This window comes from Bos taurus, chromosome 21 (assembly GCF_002263795.3).
Source record: "Bos taurus isolate L1 Dominette 01449 registration number 42190680 breed Hereford chromosome 21, ARS-UCD2.0, whole genome shotgun sequence".
NCBI lineage: Eukaryota > Metazoa > Chordata > Mammalia > Artiodactyla > Bovidae > Bos > Bos taurus.
In genome coordinates this window covers 36819924-36839318 of record NC_037348.1, presented here as the reverse complement: position 1 = coordinate 36839318, position 19395 = coordinate 36819924, and the positions used below count along the sequence as shown (strand labels likewise).

General features: G+C 34.5%; 1 protein-coding gene across 8 annotated transcripts in view; it reads left to right on the top strand.

Moving 5' to 3' along the window:
• Positions 1–19395, top strand: part of NOVA1 (NOVA alternative splicing regulator 1) — a 167039-nt gene that overhangs the window by 39824 nt on the left and 107820 nt on the right. For 3 of the 8 annotated variants that reach the window (XM_059879112.1, XM_059879111.1, XM_059879110.1), the window contains one exon: positions 14341–14442. The exons of the other annotated variants lie outside the window; for them this stretch is intronic. The gene's annotated coding sequence lies outside the window, so the exon portion shown is untranslated. The remainder of the gene's footprint in view (positions 1–14340; positions 14443–19395) is intronic. 8 annotated transcript variants of the gene reach the window in all.

The window sequence follows — 19395 nt, the reverse complement described above, 5'->3', positions numbered from 1 at the left end:
CCAGCCTTCTAGAGAATCCCTCAGTATTCAGTTCTTACATACTCCAGCCTGAGGTTTCATTAGGCAAATTATCTTCTTATATTCTCCTCCTTTTCTGCCACTTAGCTTTCTGGATCCTGTGCTGTGCTGAGTCAATCACTAGTCTTCTGCCTGAGTTTTTCATTTTCCAAAACTTTGTATTTGTTGTTGTCTTCTCTCCCATTCTCTTTGTCCTTCAGTTTTGTACTTTTTTTGTTATCTTAATGGAATTTCAGAAGGAAGCATCCTTAATTTGCCATTCTTAACCATAACAATAATGGTAATAATAAGACTTGCTCTATATATTTTAATATTGATTTTGTTTTAATCTTCAAACAAATCCCATTAGAAAGACACTGCTAGTATCCTCATTTTACAGATAAAGGAACAAAATGATAAGTTGCCCAATATCACATGATTAATAAACAACAGATATGAATCTACAGACTTACTTTCTAGAACCTGAGGTTGATACTTCATCGTTATAGACTAGAAGTCTACAATATGTCTCCATGACCTCTAGGGTTACTTTAACATACAGCTTAAAACTCACTTTACATAAGACAAATAACTAGATTTTCATATATCTAAATTAGAAGAAAACCTCGTATCATATAAATATGTATACACATATACACCCCACTTATTACTTATTACTTATGTGAAGAATAATTACTTATTACTTATGTGAAGAATAATTTTTTGGTAATACAAAACTTTAAGCTATTAGTTACCGCTTAATGCCATTCTCCTAAGTAAAAGTTTTAAATGCTATTTACTGTCTGAACTAGGGCACAGTGTTCTACACATTAAGTATAATTAAATAAAATCAGAGGACTGATAAGTTTTAGTTGATCTGATTAAAATTTTTGTTTAAAAATTTTAGGAAGAATAGAAATACAAGATTTGTTTGCAAGATTACAAATAAATAAAATTTTTGTTTCTTTAAAAAATACTGTGGCCAAACACATGAAATTTAAAATAAACAGTTCTACTTTGAGTGTCACCAATTAAAAATAGATCTTCTTTGATACAGTTTGGGTTTTTCTTTTACAATAATAATAAATCATTTCTATTTTGTGTAATTTTTCTATCTTTCTGTTTCTTCAGTGTAGACAGAAACCTATTGCCTTCCTGCTGAGAATATAATTTCTGAATCTAGGTGATGTACTGTCAGCACAGTGAAGCAGGAAATTATTCTCCTGTGTCAGCTGCTGCTGTTAAAGAATAAAGAAAGTTTGGGATAGGATGCATTTCTGTTATCTGTACTCACAAATCTCATATGACATGCAAATAGATTTTAATTCAGCAGAGTTCAAAGTATTTTGTGACAAAAGATACTCCCTGCTCTTGGTTCTTTCTCTACTCCCTCTAAAAATCCCAAGTGTATTTCCAAATTCCATGCTTTTATGTCTGTTTCAGTGCAAGTAGTCATCAAATTTATTCCACTTATTCAAGTCATAGAGCGTGTGGAAATGATGCTGTTTAGGACACTGGGAGTATTGGTATATTAAACTTAATAATAATAGTAGCAGCATTGATAATGCTACTAATAGCTGATAGTAATATAGAACTTAATATGAGCCAGAGACAGCTTTGTCTCTACATGCTTTCCACATACTGAATTAGTTCACACAATAATTCTGTGAAGAAAAGACAGCACAAAAGATTAAATGATTTGCTGACAGCATGTATGTATGCAGCATGCAGGTATGTATAGTATATGTAGTCATGTGTATATAAGCATATACATGCATGTAAGTGTGTATATGTATGAATGCATATGCATACATGTATACATGCCTATGTATATCTATACACTTATGTATATGTGTGTGTGTATATATACACACAAAGCCATGTAAATATATTTTTTCTATAAAATCAGAGGCAGGGATAGGATTTGCTTAGTCTGCTCCCAAGGTCTGCCCAATTAGCTATTGTGTTGTACTAATAATAGTCTCATATGGGCAACTTGTAGGAATTAGCAAATATTAAAAATCAGGTGAAAAATCTCAAAATCTGTCAATTTTATCCTTTAGTCTAATTTTTCCATGAATTGAGAAGGGACTGGTGTTAAACATAATTTTCATGTCCAAAACATCTCAGGAGCTTGTATCATAGAGCACCACTTTGTTGGACAATCTCTACCTTGCATCTCTACATGGCATAGATAGCAAATTTCTATTTCCTTATCCAATAAAGTTTTGATTTTACTAAATTATCACAATGATTTCAGTATTAAATTTCTGTAGCTTGGTGGTAGAAGAAATTATAGTGCTCATTCTTTTTACATTTGATGAAATTATTAAGGACATGTATTATTAAAATGACAAATTATATTCTAGACATCATAAGGAGCTCTGAGAAATTCATGTACATTTTTGTCAACCTCAAAGTGGAGATGGTCTTAGAGTCATGATAAAGTCTATATATATTTTTAGTGTCATTATAAGGCATAAATTTGGTATATGATCTCTCTTAAATATCATTCTTAGATATTTAAATTTGGAAATGCTAAGAACAGTTGATAATAAGATAGTCTCAAATAAAAACCTGTCTACTCATATAAAAATGATATTAAAATTTATAGTTATCCTGTATTTTAAAAAATGGACATTCAGTATCCTTCAGGAGTATGGATAGATCTACACACTTTAGAAACATAGCCACTTTTATTTTAACTATAAAGGGTAGGAAACTATTTCCTTCTCTTGTGAAAATCATCTCATAGTTAATTTAGAATTTCCCTATTTCTATACATTTTCCATTGCATCTAAGTAATTTGCATGCTGTGTAGGCAGGGAGGGAAAACTTATCCTTGAATTCTTTCAGTCAAAAGTTTTCTATTTCAGTTTGCTGAAACAATATTACTTGGTTCCATGCTAACATCATCAGGTAAGCTGGGGAATTTTAGGATGACTAAAGTAAGTATATCACAAATACTAAAAATAATAATAAAGTTAAACTCTTAATACTGTTATATCTATGGCTTTATCTGGGTTCCTGAAATTAAAATAGCACATTGTTAAACTTAACAAAATATCTTGGCCTATTTAAAACTTGTTACCTACTTACAGCTTTCCTATATTTAGATTATAATTTTATTGAGCTTTATGGCATGAATTGCCTTTATAAACTAACATGCCCTGTGATCCTAGAAACTTAAAATATTACTTGCATATGATGACAGCAAGTTTGGGTAGCTGTGTGTTTAGACTGATTTCTAATTTTGAATGTATGGAATTCTTCTTAGGCTCTGTCACTATATTCCATTTTAAGTGCAGGTAGCCTGAAAAAGAAGCTTTACATTGAAAATGTGTTTTTGTTTTTGGTAAAGCTATAAAAATAGCTTTACAGAAAAATGTCATTGGAAAAATGAAAATTAAAAAAAAATATTACCTTGATAAAATCATTTCTTATCAGCCATTGTAACAGTGTTACATTGTTTCTCTATCTGCATTGCACCTAAATCACCATATTTAAAAATCATATAATATCTTTTTTTATAATTTACTTTCAAATTTACTTTCATGGCCATTGCAGAAAAAATCTGTCACCATTTGCACTTAGATTTTGGGGGGCTATTTCTGTTTCCAGGTAATTATCCTAAACTTTTTTACTTGTTGACCTCATTAATAGAACATCTACTTAAAAAAAAAAAATAGTCTGCATTTCTTAGAGCAATTTTGGCGGTAGTGGTGGTTCAGTTTCTAAGTCATGTCCATCTCTTACAACTTCATGAACTGTAGCCTGCCAGGCTCCTCTGTCCCAGAAATTCTCCAGGAATACTGGAGGGAGTTGCCATTTCCTTCTCAAGGGGTTTTTCTCCACACAGGGATTGAACCCAGGTCTCCTGCACTGCAGATGGATTCTTTACTGGCTGAGCCACCAGGGAAATCCAGAGCAGTTTTAGTCTTATGGAAAAATTTAGTAGAAAGTCCAAGGGAGGTGCCATATGCAGTTGACCCTTCATATTGGCTACTGGTGTCCCAGGTGACACAGTTGGTAAAAAAAAATTTGTCTGTCAATGCAGGAGATGCCAGAGATGTGGGTTAGATCCCTGAGTCAGGAAGATTCCCTGAAATAGGAAATGGCAGCCCACTCCAGTTATCTTGCCTGGAAAATTCCATGGACAGGGAAGCCTGGTGAGCTGTAGTCCATGGGGTCGCAAAGAGTCAGACACAACTGAGCACACACACAACTAAGCACTTCATACCCACAGGTTCTAAAGCCTTGGATTCAAACAACCAAGGATTGAAAATATTTTGGGAAAAAAAAATCCAGAAAGTTCCAAAAGGGAAAAATTCAAATTTGTTGTGTGCTGGCAAATAGTTACATAGAATTTACATTGTATTAGGTATTAGAAGTACTGAGGCTGATGGCTTAGCGGATAAAGACATAAAGGATCCTCTTGTAGCTCAGCTGGTAAAGAATGCCTGTAATGCGGGCATTCAGTTCAGTCGCTCAGTCATGTTTGACTCTTTGCTACCCTACCCCATGGACTGCAGCATGCCAGGCTTCGCTGTCCATCACCAAATCCCAGAGCTTGCTCAAACTCATGGCCATTGAGTAGGTGATACCATCCAACCATCTTATCCTTTGTCGTCCCCTTCTCCTGCCTTCAGTCTTTCCCAGAATCAGGGTCTTTTCCAATGAGTCAGTTCTTCACATCAGGTGGCCAAAGTATTGGTGCTTCAGCATCAGTCCTTCCAGTGAATATTCAGGACTGATTTCTTTTAGGATTGACTGGTTGGATCTCCTTGTAGTCCAAAGGACTCTCAAGAGTCTTCTCCAACACCACAGTTCAAAAGCATCAATTCTTTGGCACTTAGCTTTCTTCACAGTCCAACTCTCACATCCATACATGACTAGTGGAAAAACCATAGCTTTGACTATATGGACCTCTATTGGCAAAGTAATGTTTCTGTTTTTTAATATGCTGTCTAGGTTGGTCATAGCTTTTCTTCTGAGGAGCAAGTGTCTTTTAATTTCATGGCTGCAGTCACCATCTGCAGTGATTTTGGAGCCCCCCAAAATGAAGTCTGTCACTGTTTCCATTGTTTCCCCATCTATTTGCCATGAAGTGATGGGACTGGATGCCATGAACTTAGTTTTCTGAATGTTGACTTTTAAGCCAACTTTTTCACTCTTCTCTTTTACTTTCATCAAGAGGCTCTTTAGTTCTTCACTTTCTGCTATAAGGGTGGTGTCCTCTGTATATCTGAGGTTATTGATATTTCTCCTGGCAATCTTGATTCCAGCTTGTGCTTCATCCAGCCTGGCATTTCACATGATATACTCTGCATATAAGTTAAATAAGCAGGGTGATAATATACAGCCTTGATGTACTCCTTTCCCAATTTGTAACCAATTTACAATGCAAGAGACTCTGTTTCAACTCCTGGGCCAGGAAGATCTCCTGGAGAAGGGATAGGGTACCCCCTCCAGTATTCTTGGGCTTCCCTTGTGGCTCAGCTGGTAAAGAATCTGCCTGCAATGCAGGAGGCCTGGGTTTGATCTCTGGGTTAGGAAGATCCCCTGGAGAAGGGAAAGGCTACCCATTCCAGTATTCTTGCCTGGAGAATCCCCATGGACAGAGGAGCCTGGCAGGCTACAGTCCATGGGATCACAAAGACTCGGACATGACTGAGCGACTGAGCACAGCACATACACTGTTCAGGAGACACAGCAGACGCAGGTTTGATCCCTGGGTCAGCAAGATCCCCTGGGGGTGGAAATGGTGGTCAGTTCCAGCATTCTTGTCTGAAAAATCCCATGGACAGAGTAGCCTGGCAGGCTCCAGTCCGTGGGGTCACAAAGAGTCAGACACAACCAAGCGACTGAGCACACAAGTATTATAACTAATACAGATATATTTAATGTTTATGGGAGGATTGCATAGAGTATGTGCCAGTACTGTACAATTTTATATAAGGCACTTGAGCATCCTTGGATTTTGGTATCTGCAGGAATCTGGGGCTAATTTCCCATGGACACTGAGGGTTGACTCTACTTTTTTTATTGTCCATACTTCTGCCCCTCACCCCACCCCACCCTGGCACACAGTTTTTTCTTATTAACATCTTACATTAGTATGATACATTAAAATTTTAGTGTCTTTACAAATGTATAATAATATGTATCCATCACTGCAGTGTCATACATAACAGCGTCACTGTCCCAAACATCACCTGTGTTCTGCCTCATCCCGCTTTTCTTCCCCATGTGTCTCGTGCACATGTGGTAAATCACTTCAGTCCTGTCCTACTCTGCAACTCCATGGGCTATAGCCCACCAGCTGCCTCTTTCCATAGGATTCTCCAGGCAAGAATACTGGAGTGGGTTGCTGTTCCCCTCAGGGGATCTTCTCAGCCTAGGGGTTGGATCCGCATCTCCTGTGGCTCCTGCATTGCAGGTGGATTCTTTACCCCTGAGCCACCGAGGAGCACCCCCATGCATCTCTGGCAACCATTAATCTTTTCACTGTATGTATAGTTTTGCCTTTTCCAGAATGTCATATGCTTGAAATCATAGAATATGTAGCCTTCTTCAGATTGGCTTTTTTTCATCTTGTAATATGCATTTAAGCTGTCCTTATGTCTTTTTTTGTGGTATGATACCTCATTTCTTTTTATATAATAAGGATATACCACAGTTTGTTTATTCATTCACCTAGTTGAACACCATGACTGCTTCCAGGTTTTGACAATTATGAATAAAGCTGCTATAAACATTTGTGTGTAGGTTTTTTTGTAGATACGAGTTGTAGCTCATTTGCGTAAATGCCAAGGAGTGTGATTGCTGAATCATATGGTGAGAGGATGTTTAGTTTGAACGAAACTGCCAGACTGTTTTCCAAATTGGCTGTACTGTTTTCCATTCCACTAGCAGTGCGTGAACGTTCCTGTTGCTCTACATCTTCAGTAACATTTGGTGTTGTCAGTGTTTTGGGTTTTAGCCATTCTAATAGGTGTGTAGTGGTGTCTCATGGTTGTTTTAGTTTGCAGTTCCCTAATGACTTACTGTTATATCCCCATCAAATCTATATCTTGAATTTCTAATCATCTAGTACCTCATGACCTTACGCCTTTATATGGAGTTAGGAGGATCTTTTTAGAGTTAATCAAGTTAAAGTGAGGTTATTACAGTGAGTCCTAATCCAGTATGACTGGTGTTCTTATAAAAACAGGGAAATTTGAACACAGATATGCATACAGGGGGTATGCCATGGGAACATGAAGACTGCCATCTGTAAGCCAACGATTGAGGCCTGGAATCTGATCCTCCCCTCACAGCCCTGCCAACACCTTGATTTCAGACTCTGGCCTCCCAAACTGTGAGATGATTAATTTCTGTTATTTAAGTCCTCCAGTTATGGCAGCCCTGACAAACTAATACACATTTGATTGATGTTCTGCATCTTTTCACATGCTCATAGGTCATCACTTTACTGTTTTGGTAAGGTGTCTTTTCAGACCTTTGGCCCGTTTTTTAAATTGAATTCATTTTCTAGTTGTTGAATTTGAGTTTTTTGTCTTTTTAGATTACTAGTCCTTTATCATATATGTGTTTTCTAAATAATGTCTGTATTTATTTGTAAATAAATTCTTAGCTTGTTTTTTCATTCTCTTAACGGGCTTCTTTGTTTTCGCCAAGCAAAAGTTTTTAATTTTAATGAAGACCAATTGATGAATTATTTTCTTTTATGGATTGTGCTTTTGGTGTTGTATCTGAAAAGTTACTGTCAATTCCAAGGTCACCTAGATTTTTCTCCTATGTTATATTCTAGGGGGTTTATAGCTTTATCTTTTTTCTGTTTTGAGCTCATTTTTAATAAAAGGTTTATTTTCTGCATCTAGATTTTTTTTTTTTTTTTGATACGGATGTCCAGTTAAACCAGCACCATTTGTTGAAAAGGTTATTCTTTCTTCACTGACTTTTATTTGCTTCTTTGTCCAGGATCAGTTGACTATATTTGTATGAGTTTGTTTAGGGCTCTTTATTCTCTTCCATTGATCAGTTTTTCTGTTCTTTGACTGATATCAAACAGTCTTTAATACTGTTACTTTATAGTAAGTCTTTTTCTTTTACACCAGTGATTAGAGTGTTTAATAATAAAATATTCATATGTCACTTTACACAAAAGATCCTAGAAGATGTGTAACAAAAATAAACAAAAAGACAATCTTGTATGTGAGACCTCCAAATGGCATTTTCACTATCTGGACCTTTTAGGTTTTATGTAGTTACTATGTGTGTGTGCTCAGTTGCTCAGTCGTATCTGACTCTTTATGATCCCATGGACTGTAGCCTGCCAGGCTCCTCTGTCCATGGGATTTTCCAGGCAAGAATACTGGTGTGGGTTGCCGTTTCCTTCTCCATGTACTAAGTCTTAAAGTCTGATAGAGTCAGTCTTCCAGCTTTGTTCTTCTCCTTCAATATCGTGTTGACAATCTGGCTGACATTATTTACTAACAGTGAATTAACATGTAAGTTTGAAATACTTGAGTTTAAGTGATTTTCTTTATACTTTTCAATGTACTTATAAATGATAATATTTATTCTTATATCCTGTGAAAAACTAGACTAGCAAAAAGGTATAATTATAGAACTTAGTTTTGTAACTTTGAGTCATATTACTTATCTTTTGTTGTATCTCTGAGAACTAACTGATAAAATATGTTATGTACCAGGCATAATTTAGGATAAGTGATTGTAAAATGAATAGGATTATTACACAAGAAGTTATAAACATCAGTGTAATAGGATCCTATATTCTCTAAAAGTGTGACATTTAAACAGAATTATTATGTATTATTTAGTCATGTAAAATCTTGATACCTTTATTTATTTTAAAAGATATACCTGTTTTCAGAGAATTCCTATTAAATTTTAATTTGAATATTAAATAAATGGAAAATTTAGATGACAGCCCAAGTTATTAAGATATAAATCAAGGCAGAATATTCTTTAAAATTGTGTTTCAGGTTACTCCAATATGAATATCGAAAATGTTCCTTTAAAACAAACATTTTAAACTCTTGTTTTCTTTTCTTTTTTACTTTTTCCTTCTGTGGATCCTTTTTGTCTTCAAGCTTCTAAGTTTAGTATCCGATTTACAGGATTTTGCTTTTTAGTTTCTATACAACCTAGTATTCTCTACAAATGTATATAATATTTATATTTGTTAGTCTTTATATTAAGACAGTATTATTTACAAATGTTCAAAATATATAACTTTTATACACAAGGAAACCTAAAGAATTACTTATGAAATACTCGTAGTCATATAATTACTAGTTCTTAAGAAGAATAAATTACTTCTTCTTAAGAATAAGAAGTAATATGGTTATACAAGTATTCAGCTTGAATATTTTAGAGAGATGAAAAGCAAATAAATCATTTACTAGCTCATTGGTGTTAACCATTTCATAATACAGTATGGCTTGAGATGACGGGGTTGGAGAGTTAAGTGGGAATGCAAACATGAAGTTTTTTATTTTTCTCCAATCTGACCTTTGTTTATGATTGGTCAAATCAGTTTTTGTTTGTTTCTTTACTCCAGGGAAATGTTAAAGCTTTCTGGACACGTCAAAAAATCAATTTAGTCTGACTTTAGTAAAGTCAGTTTAATCTGACTTAGTTTGATTGCCTTTATGCTGCTGCTGCTGCTGCTAAGTCGCTTCAGTCATGTCCAACTCTGCGCGACCCCATAGACGGCAGCCTACTAGGCTCCCCCATCCCTGGGATTCTCCAGGCAAGAACACTGGAGTGGGTTGCCATTTCCTTCTCCAGTGAGTGAAAGTGAAGACACTCAGTCTTATCCGACTCTTAGTGACCCCATGGACTGCAGGCCACCAGGCTCCTCGATCCATGGGATTTTCCAGGCAAGAGTACGGAGTGGGTTGCCATTGCCTTCTCTGATTACCTTTATAGTAAAATTTAAAACGGCTTTTCCCCTTCTACTCAGTGCTGCTTAGGCTATTCTGAGAGACTCTAGTGTGGAAGGGGTTGAATCTAGTCAGTCATTCAGGCTGCTCATTCCAGTGAGTAGAGAGTGATCTGCTTTTGTTTGTCCTCCTGGGTGTTGGTGCTTGGAGGAGAGAGGCAAAAAGGGATAAGATGCCCCTAATTAAGTGGTGCATCTTTATTTTCTCTATTTCTGATCATCTGAAAAACCCTCATGCCTTCTGTAGTTCTTGATGTGTCATGTGTGTTAAACTTTTTTGGGGGGATGAGATATTTTTGAAATGTCACACTATCCAGTTTGTCTTTTTCTACTCCTTCGCAGTTTCTGCTTCTCCAGTATGCACCCAGCCCCAATGGGATCCCCATTGTCTAGAGGCATAAATCCAACTACTTTGATAGCCTCACTCTTTGCTGTTTTAAATAGTGACTTCAGTTCTCTCTACCTGTTTTCCATTCCACCTCTGTTTTCCCACGTCCTCATATAGGCATGGCTAAGGGGGTATGGGCATGGGATGATAAGCAAGTCTAAACATAAGCAAAAGTCCAGCTGAGTGATGAGGTAACCAGTTTTCCATTCATGCCCATCTTTTGGCCCACTCTGTTATTATTTGGGCTCTTGGAAATTGCGCTGTCCAACTACATTAAGTCAGTGAAGCAGACTCTGATGATTGACTCACTCAAGATGGGCAGGGGTAGGCAGTTTGGAGTAAAGAGAAACTAAACTTGTTTAGACTGTCTTTTAAATGTGAAACACTTGAGTGGTGATTTTTTTGTTCATAGTCGTGGATTGTAATGCCAATTTCTGTCTATGGGAGAAGTCCCACCTGATAGTCTGTTAGGTAAATTTTCTCAAAGTCTTGCTGATACTTCATTCTTGCTGTCTATCATCAGTTCCACCACAGCAGCTAGTGTGAGCCTTTTAAAAGATTGAATAGGTTATATCTCCTAGTCAAATTACTGCAGTGTCTTTCTCTAAGAGTTAAAAATCTGAAGTCCTTATATTATCCCATGTTAAAACTTGATCATTTGGCCTCCAAGGCCCTACATTATCTCATCATTTGTTCTTGTCTCAGGTCTTTGCTTTTGCTAGTCCATCTGTCTGCAGTATTCTTACCCCAAATCGTCAGTCTGTGGACTCCTGCCACTTCATTCTTTACTCATATAAAGCTGCTTCCTTGGGTTTTCTTTGTACACTCTTAAAATAGTGTATTCGTCACTCTTTTCTCATAGCCTGCTTTAGTTTTAGTACATTGGTGAATCATTTTCTTACATTTTATTATATATTTAATGGTTTGTTTAATGTCTGTGTTTTCGATTAGCATATCATCAAAGGACAAATCACTGGCTCCTTTGTTCAGTGCTTTGCCCAGTGGCTAAAATGGGACCTGACCCATATGAGAAAATCAACTTTTTTGTTGTTGAGTGAATGAATGAAATGCATGCTACTTTCTGTACTCAAACTTTAGAAGTAGCTTTGATTTTTCTTATAATTTTAACCCTCTTATTGTTTTATAAAGTAGTATGCTTTAAATTTTTTACAGATCTTTTATCATTCTTAACTGTATATTCCCATTGTTAGCATCCCAGTTGAACCATCTGCACCTCTAGTTCATCTCCCATGCTGCTGCTGGAAATGGTTTTTATAATAATACTTCTCAAAATGCCACTTATCTGGAATAAAATATTGAAAAATTCCTTAGCATAATTGGGCCTGTCCGTGTTGTCCTTCTCTTCACTGGCCCTTCCATGTGCTCTATATTCTGTGCTTATCCTTTTCACTGTAGTACTCTGAATGCTTAATATGCTTCTGTCTCCTACTTCTGTGCCTTTCCTTAAAGCCTCTACTGTTTGTTCTTACCGCTGTATATTTTATTGGTGTGTGAATACATAAAATATAACACCTGTAATGAGAAGACTCAAGGAAAAGTACTTTACATTTGAAATGATTGGGAACAAACTACATAGTTGCACTGTATGCCATTATTTCAGATGTATTTGCAAGCTTATTCCTTCACTGAGCATCTTAATACATGGTAACAGTTTATTTGTCAATTTTTAATGGCTATTTAAAAGTTACCAAAACCCTGAAGAGCACCATGCACACTGTTTTGTAATTCTATTTGTAATAATTGTGAATTCATTTTAAAGGTAAGGTTTATCTACATATTGTAACTCTAAAGCTTCTTTTTAAAGGATGTGTATGTATGAATATTTGTTGTATCTCTTACCTCAGAAAATTAAACTAAGAAAATGGTATATGAAAGTAAAAGTATTTGTATAACCTTTTTAGAAAATGTGTTTCCTTGATAGATTCTTCCAATTAAGATTTTTTTGTTGTTGTTTGAAAGGCCAGACTGATAAAGAAAGTGAAGTAACTTTATATAAACAATTGAAGCCAATTTTTTTTTCATGTCTGAATCTTTTCCAAGTAAGTACTGTGTCACGGAAGGGACCAGTGTGGCTTTTGGGAAAATGTAGACTCTAGGCGTATGTAGCAGTGTTTCAAAACTTGTATTTAGCATTTTTGTATCTAAACTAATGCAGAAATGTGTAGCTTGTGATGTTGATCTCTTTTAGAAGACACACCTAAATAAAAATAGAAGACACAGCTAGCTAAAAGTAATCTATTATGAAGTTATGTAGCAGTAAACAAAGATGGGGCCCTATAAGGAAGTTTTGTTTGACACAGCTCTTTTGAAGAGTTACTGCTGTTACTCATAATAATAGGTCAATGTTAGGTGCTTTCTGTGAGTTATTTCATTTAATGGTTGGAACTTCCTTGTGTCTGTTCTTCACTTTACATAATGAGCTGCTCAGATTTAGGGATTTGATTTAAGTGATTACTGTTCCTTATTCAGTTGAATGTCTTCACATTATTTACCAGTAGTTCCTTAAACTTTTTTGGAAAATCACAGAGCCTTTTGAAAACCTGACAAAATCCCATTTCTCCAGGGAAAAAAAATATACTTAGGCACCTGTATAATACGTCTTTAGCCTGCAATTTTGCAGAATTCCTAGTTTTCCTAATTCCCATATGTAGACCCCGGATTGGGAATCCCTGATCTATGTCTTCTTTTAATAAAGAGACTGGGGAATTCTGCATATTTTCTTCCTTTGCAACCTCTTGTCACTTAAAGGAAATAATATTCCTTTACATTATGACTTATTATAGAAAGAGTTTAAGAAAGCTGAAAGGAAATTGTAAGCTATCTCTGACCTCACTGAATATATACCAAAATAAATCTGTTAATGACAATTGAGATTCAGATAAGTTTGATGAAAGAACACTTTTTAATGGTCTGATTTGTTGGACTTTGCATCAAAGCATTCTCAATCTGTTTCAGGAACCTAAATGTGCTATTTTGAAATAATGTAGTCAGTTACCTCTTCAGATTAGCATAAATATAGTAGCTGTGCCTAGAGATAGAAGATTAGAAAATACCTCCCCGCCTAGTGATTGGGTGATACTTCTTAGAGAACAGTTTCTGGATTTTTATCTTCTGATTCCATCAAAGATAAATCATATAGAATGGGTGTTGTTTTTGTAGTAGAAGTAGGATATAGTAATTATTTTATGTATTGATGAGCTGAAATTATCGTATAATTGGTGAATTCATTGTTTATATGACCAAAGGAAGAAGATGTATTTAGATTCTAATTCATTGTAACTTTGAGGAAGAGAAGTTGTCATTTTCTAATTAGGTCACTTTTAAAGCTCCATTATATGAAAAATAGCCCTGTATAGTTTTTGAGGACTGGTTTTTTTTTTTTTTTTTTTATAAAATGTTTAACATGAAGTAATTAAGAATTTCAGAATGTTTTTCCTTACAGTTCTTTTTAGATATTTTCATGTTACTTATGTTTCAGTTTTGATATCTCACCTATTTTGTTTTTAACTCCTTGAATTGTTATCTAAAGCAAATAAATTGGCCAAACAGAGTAAAGAATCTTACTGTATACATTTACCTGGTTTTAGGAAAATTACTATAGAAATAATGCTATAAGTCAATAAACAATGTTTGGGTTTAATTTTTTGACATATGTTTCAGTAATGATACTTAGTTATATTGTGAATTGAATAACTGTATTTTTATTTTTTCCGTCACATTCTTAACATTCAGTTTTTAATTGAATAGCAGCCTGTCTGTGTAAGGCTCTTGTAACTAAACGATGTATTTTGCTTTGCTGTGGCAGAGTTTTCAGACAGCCACTTTTGTTGTTAAATGTTTTCATTTTCTATAGTACTTTTCATCCCTGTATATATGTACAGGAGTCACTTCACCCACCACCGAATTGCAGCCACTTCTGAAGTGGAACGCAGCAACTGTTTAACAGCGCACTTTCCCCTAGGTGCTGACAGCTGTAGAAGAAATTGTACATGGTCCTGTACAGAAGGTATTTCTCCACTGTGCCATCTGCAGAGTGAAACTGACTAGGAGTACTACATAGACTGTAAGTTTCTTGTGTACCCGCCCTAGACTGGAAAACCCAAAACGAGAGAATAACACAAAACTGGGAAGCATCATTGAAAAATGTATTGAGGTCAGTTAAGCTTAGTGCTGCTCTCCCTGGCTCTAAATTTTTTAAGGTCATCTAATTTGTGATTGGTACTGATTACGTAGCAAATAAATGGATGCACTCATTGGAAATTATTTTATTCTAAAAGCAAATGTAACTAAAATGCTTTTATAAGTACTTCACTTTTAATGAAACTTGTGAATCTATTAAATAATTTTCAAATGACCAAATCAATATTATATAAGATTTTAGAGCTATATTAAAGTAACAAATCAACTTATAATTCAATAAAATATCCTAATTAGTTTTGCTTGCAGTTATCTATGCCTTAGTCTTAATTTAATACTTTCACTCTTTTTGTGAAAGTTTTGCAGCAAAACCAGTTTTTTATGAATGTAGTTTTGATTTTTTGTTTTAGAAACACTGTTTAAAATTTTTACCAAATTGAAAGAAAGCATGGGAGAAAAGAATAAGTATTTGAACTTCCACTTAGCATATTTTAGTTGCTCTCTCCCATGTAATTATTTAATAATATCCCTTTTTTCCTTTTGTAAAAGCAATTTTACAAGAGTGCTGCTTTTGTAAGTTTGGCATGGTTATGCTTTATAGGATAGGAAAATAACATTAAGAACCACTGTGTCATTTTATACAATATGATATGGATTGTTATATTTTATTGTTTTGTTTTTTTAGTCAAATAGTATGACTTACTAGTTATATTTGTGTGTATGTTGAGTATGGGTGTATCTATAAACATTTATATGGCAAGAATTAGACTCTTTTAGTCTTTAGAAAGTCTTAATCTTATAGTGTCTTTTGTTTTAGGTAACTTTAACATGTGTGTGATAACTTAAATGATATTTGTGTACATCTCTAAACCTATAGATTCTCAATGAAAGCAGATAAAAGCCTCTCTGGGCCAGTTTGTTTACTTGTAAAATGAGGTGGGTGGAAAAAATTATTTTCTAGAGACTGTTTCTTTAAGTGTTTTCTGTTCCACTAAATAGTAGAATTCAGTGTATTCAAAATTGTACCTTACGTTATGTAACCAAGATATTTTGGTTCAAGTGATTTTGTTCTAGTTAGAATATTATTTGTACTAATTAAATACCAAGTGGTGCTATTTTAGAATCAAATAGGAGGTCTAATTTCCTACAGACTTGACTGTCTCTAATTTTGTAGTGGAGTTACTCCCAATGTTTTGGAATAAATTTTTTTGAGACTAAATACAGCCTGATTTCCGTCAGGAAACATCAAGTATATTAGGAAAAGCTAAACTTCATTTACCTTCAGAGAATAATGTACTTAAATATTTCCAAAACACTAACTTTTTTAGGAGATTTTAACCCTTATTTGCATACACTTAATACTTCACTCAGTAGTCAAAACATTAAAAAAGTAAATATCAGTATTTTAAAAAAATATAGTTTTAGACATAATATACTTGTGTTTCTCTAGCAAGAGTGTATTTTATCAGTATGTGAAATATTTGCTTTGCTATAATTGGTTCCTTTGCATTTTCTACATACAGTGTAAGTATTAATCCTACTCATCTTATTAACTGAAGTACTCATACTTGACAGAATAAACCATATGTTTTATAAATATATATTATTTTACTGTTAGTGAAAAGGAATGAACTATACCTGTGGTGTATATTTGAATAAATATTTTTCAGTTATACAGGATATTTAATTGTTATATTTTATATATTCTGGGCTGATGAAATTTAATTAGATTTATATAAAATGTATACTTTAATATACTCCCAGTGTATGGTATTTGGAAAAAAGGAATTATATGGAAATTTTCATTTTTATTTAATATGCTTGTGTACTATTTGAATTTAATGAACATATACTGCTTGTGCAATCAAAAATAATGTTGGTGTTTTAAGTTCAGTTGTACATTTGAAACAGTTTATTTAGAAATTATTCTTATTGCATAAAGTATCTTATAGATGCGTAATATCTCTATTTAACTTTTTATTTTCCAAAGGGGAGCTTATTATCATATTGTGAATTGTGATCAGGCATATTAATCTATATTCTCTTCATAATTTTGGAATTCAGAAATAAATACTAAATCAAGAGTAGTTAATCTTAATGAAACCTTTATTTTTTCATCCTCCATTATACTTTTCTGTTTGAAATAGGAAAAATAAATCAAATTCATAGATAATAGGAATTTCTAAATAATTGTATGTCCTTAGACCTCTAGCAGTAATGTTCTGGCAATATCTAGTTTTCAGTTAGAGATTTTATAAAGAAATATTAAGACTAGCTGAAGAAATAAGTGAAATTGGTGAGAAAATAAGCTTCCCAGAAGTATACCTTGAGTGTGGATTTTAACTTAAACTAATTTTTAAAAACACATTTTAAAATAGTTTCAATACATATTTTAGTTTCTCAGATACTCTCCTCAGTTTTACAAAGTACATAATCTATATTTTGGATTAGAGATATTTTTAGATCCATCCCAAACGTATTTTTTAAAAGTTATTTGACTTACCAAACTTTTGTGATGCTATAGGGAGATAAAAAACTTTGAAATGTTTTATTGTAAACAATGGGGAGATGATTTTGTAATTTAACATTAGGTGAACAGTTCTTTTTATTCTAAATGGTTTAAATTTGTGTTACTTCATTTAATAAACTTTTGTATTCATACATCATTTATTTTCTGTCATCTAAAATATAATTATGTTCCTAGAAAAATACATGCAGTTTGAATGTACATATTTTAGAAATAAATGAGAAAAGATCTTTTCCCCAGATAACCTGTGGCAAATATATGGAGATAAAATCTGCATAGAATGACCTCAAGCTTTGCTATATCTTATTTTATATAAATTCCTGCCTATTTTATGAATTCTGTAGGTATTTATCAGTATAAATTGAATTGGTTGAACATTTTAAATGTTTAAGTTTGCTTGAACAACTATTTATGCCACAGGTTTTAATGCAGAATTTAACAAGCCTTCTTGTTTTAAAAAAATTTTAACTCTGAAATTTCAATGTGTTGTGGGTAAAACTTGTGATGTGTGTATGTGTATGCATGTTTGTGTGTGTGTATCCATGTATTTCTAATGTATTTTCTGAAGTGTGGTTGGAATACTGATCACCACTTTGTAGCTATTTATTCAAGTGTAACTTGCTTAAGAAATTTAAGGGTCCCCCCCCCCAACCTGTTAATTGAAAATCATTACACCTACCTCACAGGGTTGTTGTGAGGAAAAAACAAGCATGTGAAAGAGTTCTTAGTGTATACTAGATGTGCAGTATATGAAAAATGAGTGTTACTAAAACCTTTCAGTGGCCTCCATTGTTCTTTAGATAAAATCCAAATTCCCTGTCCAGACATGTGAACTGGCTCAACTTTATTTCTTCCTGCATGTACTGATTGCTTGCTTGATTGATACTGAACTTCTTATAATTCCCAGAATATGCCATGCTTTCATTGTGCCTTTGCCTGCCTGCAACATTCTTTCCAGCCACTCACATACCCCTTTATCCTAGGCTCCCATCAGCTGTGTAACTCAACCTAATCCTATGGACATAACTTTAATTTCTCCTTAACTGAGGTGTTTCCTACTTCTTCATCCTTTATACTTTCATTGTATATGATCCTGTAGGCTTTGCTTCTTCCTGTTCTAGCAGTTATTATGTGTAAGGTAATACGTGTACTTGTCTGTTTCCTCTGTCTCGCTTCTCTGTTAGCTCAGTTGGTAAAGAATCTGCCTGCAATGCAGGAGACCTAGGTTCGATCCCTGGGTCAGGAAGACCTCTTGGAGAAGGAATTGGCAGCCCATTCCAGTTTTCTTGTCTGGGAAATCCCATGGACAGAGGAGCCTGGCAGGCTACAGTCCATGGGGTCTCAGAGAGTTGGATATGACGGAGTGACTAACCCTTTCATTTTCTGTAAACTCATGAAGGTGGAATTTGCCTTTAACTTCTTTTCCCTAATACTGACGAGTTTCTGCAACTCAGAACATGAGTGAACATTTTATAAATAAATGTAGGTTCTCCCTAAACAGATTCACAGTATATATATGCTTAGATGATTATATGACTTTAAAAAATAACTTAAAGTTGTCTATATTTATACATTTCAGACTTCACAATAATTAAATCAAAATTTGAACCTTATAATCAGACTACTTTGCCCACCATTTGCCATTCTCTATGGGTTTATTAAAAGAGATGAACTCATCAGGGTGCAAGCAGAAAGTTACTTTATTCTTTTCTGTCACTGAATATAAAATTTGAACTCTGAATATTATTTTTTCCATATCTTAATGCTTTTCAAGAACCTATCTTTGTTCTGCCATGCATTTGCTCTTCTTCCTTTCTCTTCCTCTTGTGCTTCTCTCTTTCTCCTTTTATTTTTTTCTCCTTTTATTCCTTCTTTTCTCACTCTTTGGCATTGTGAAGTAGTCTTAATTTTCAAGCAATATAAAAACAGGCTGCTGCTGCTGCTGCTGCTAAGTTGCTTCAGTCGTGTCTGACTCTGTGCAACCCCAAAGACGGCAGCCCACCAGGCTCCCCCGTCTCTGGGATTCTCCAGGCAAGAACACTGGAGTGGGTTGCCATTTCCTTCTCCAAACTCTCATCCTATGTAAAATTTCTCCCTTATATCAACCTTACTCAAAGCAGGCTTAAAAATCTGAGTGGGAAAGGGGAACAGGACATGTCAACTAGTAGACTTTCTTTTCTATTTTTTAGTTTTATTAAATATTAAATTTTTTTACAATGTTGTATTGGTTTCTGCCATACAACAATGCAAATCCGACATAATTGTACCTGTATTCCATCCCTCCCTGCATCCCATCCCTCCAGGTCACCACAGAGCACCACACTGGGCTCCCTGTGCTACACAGCAGCTTCT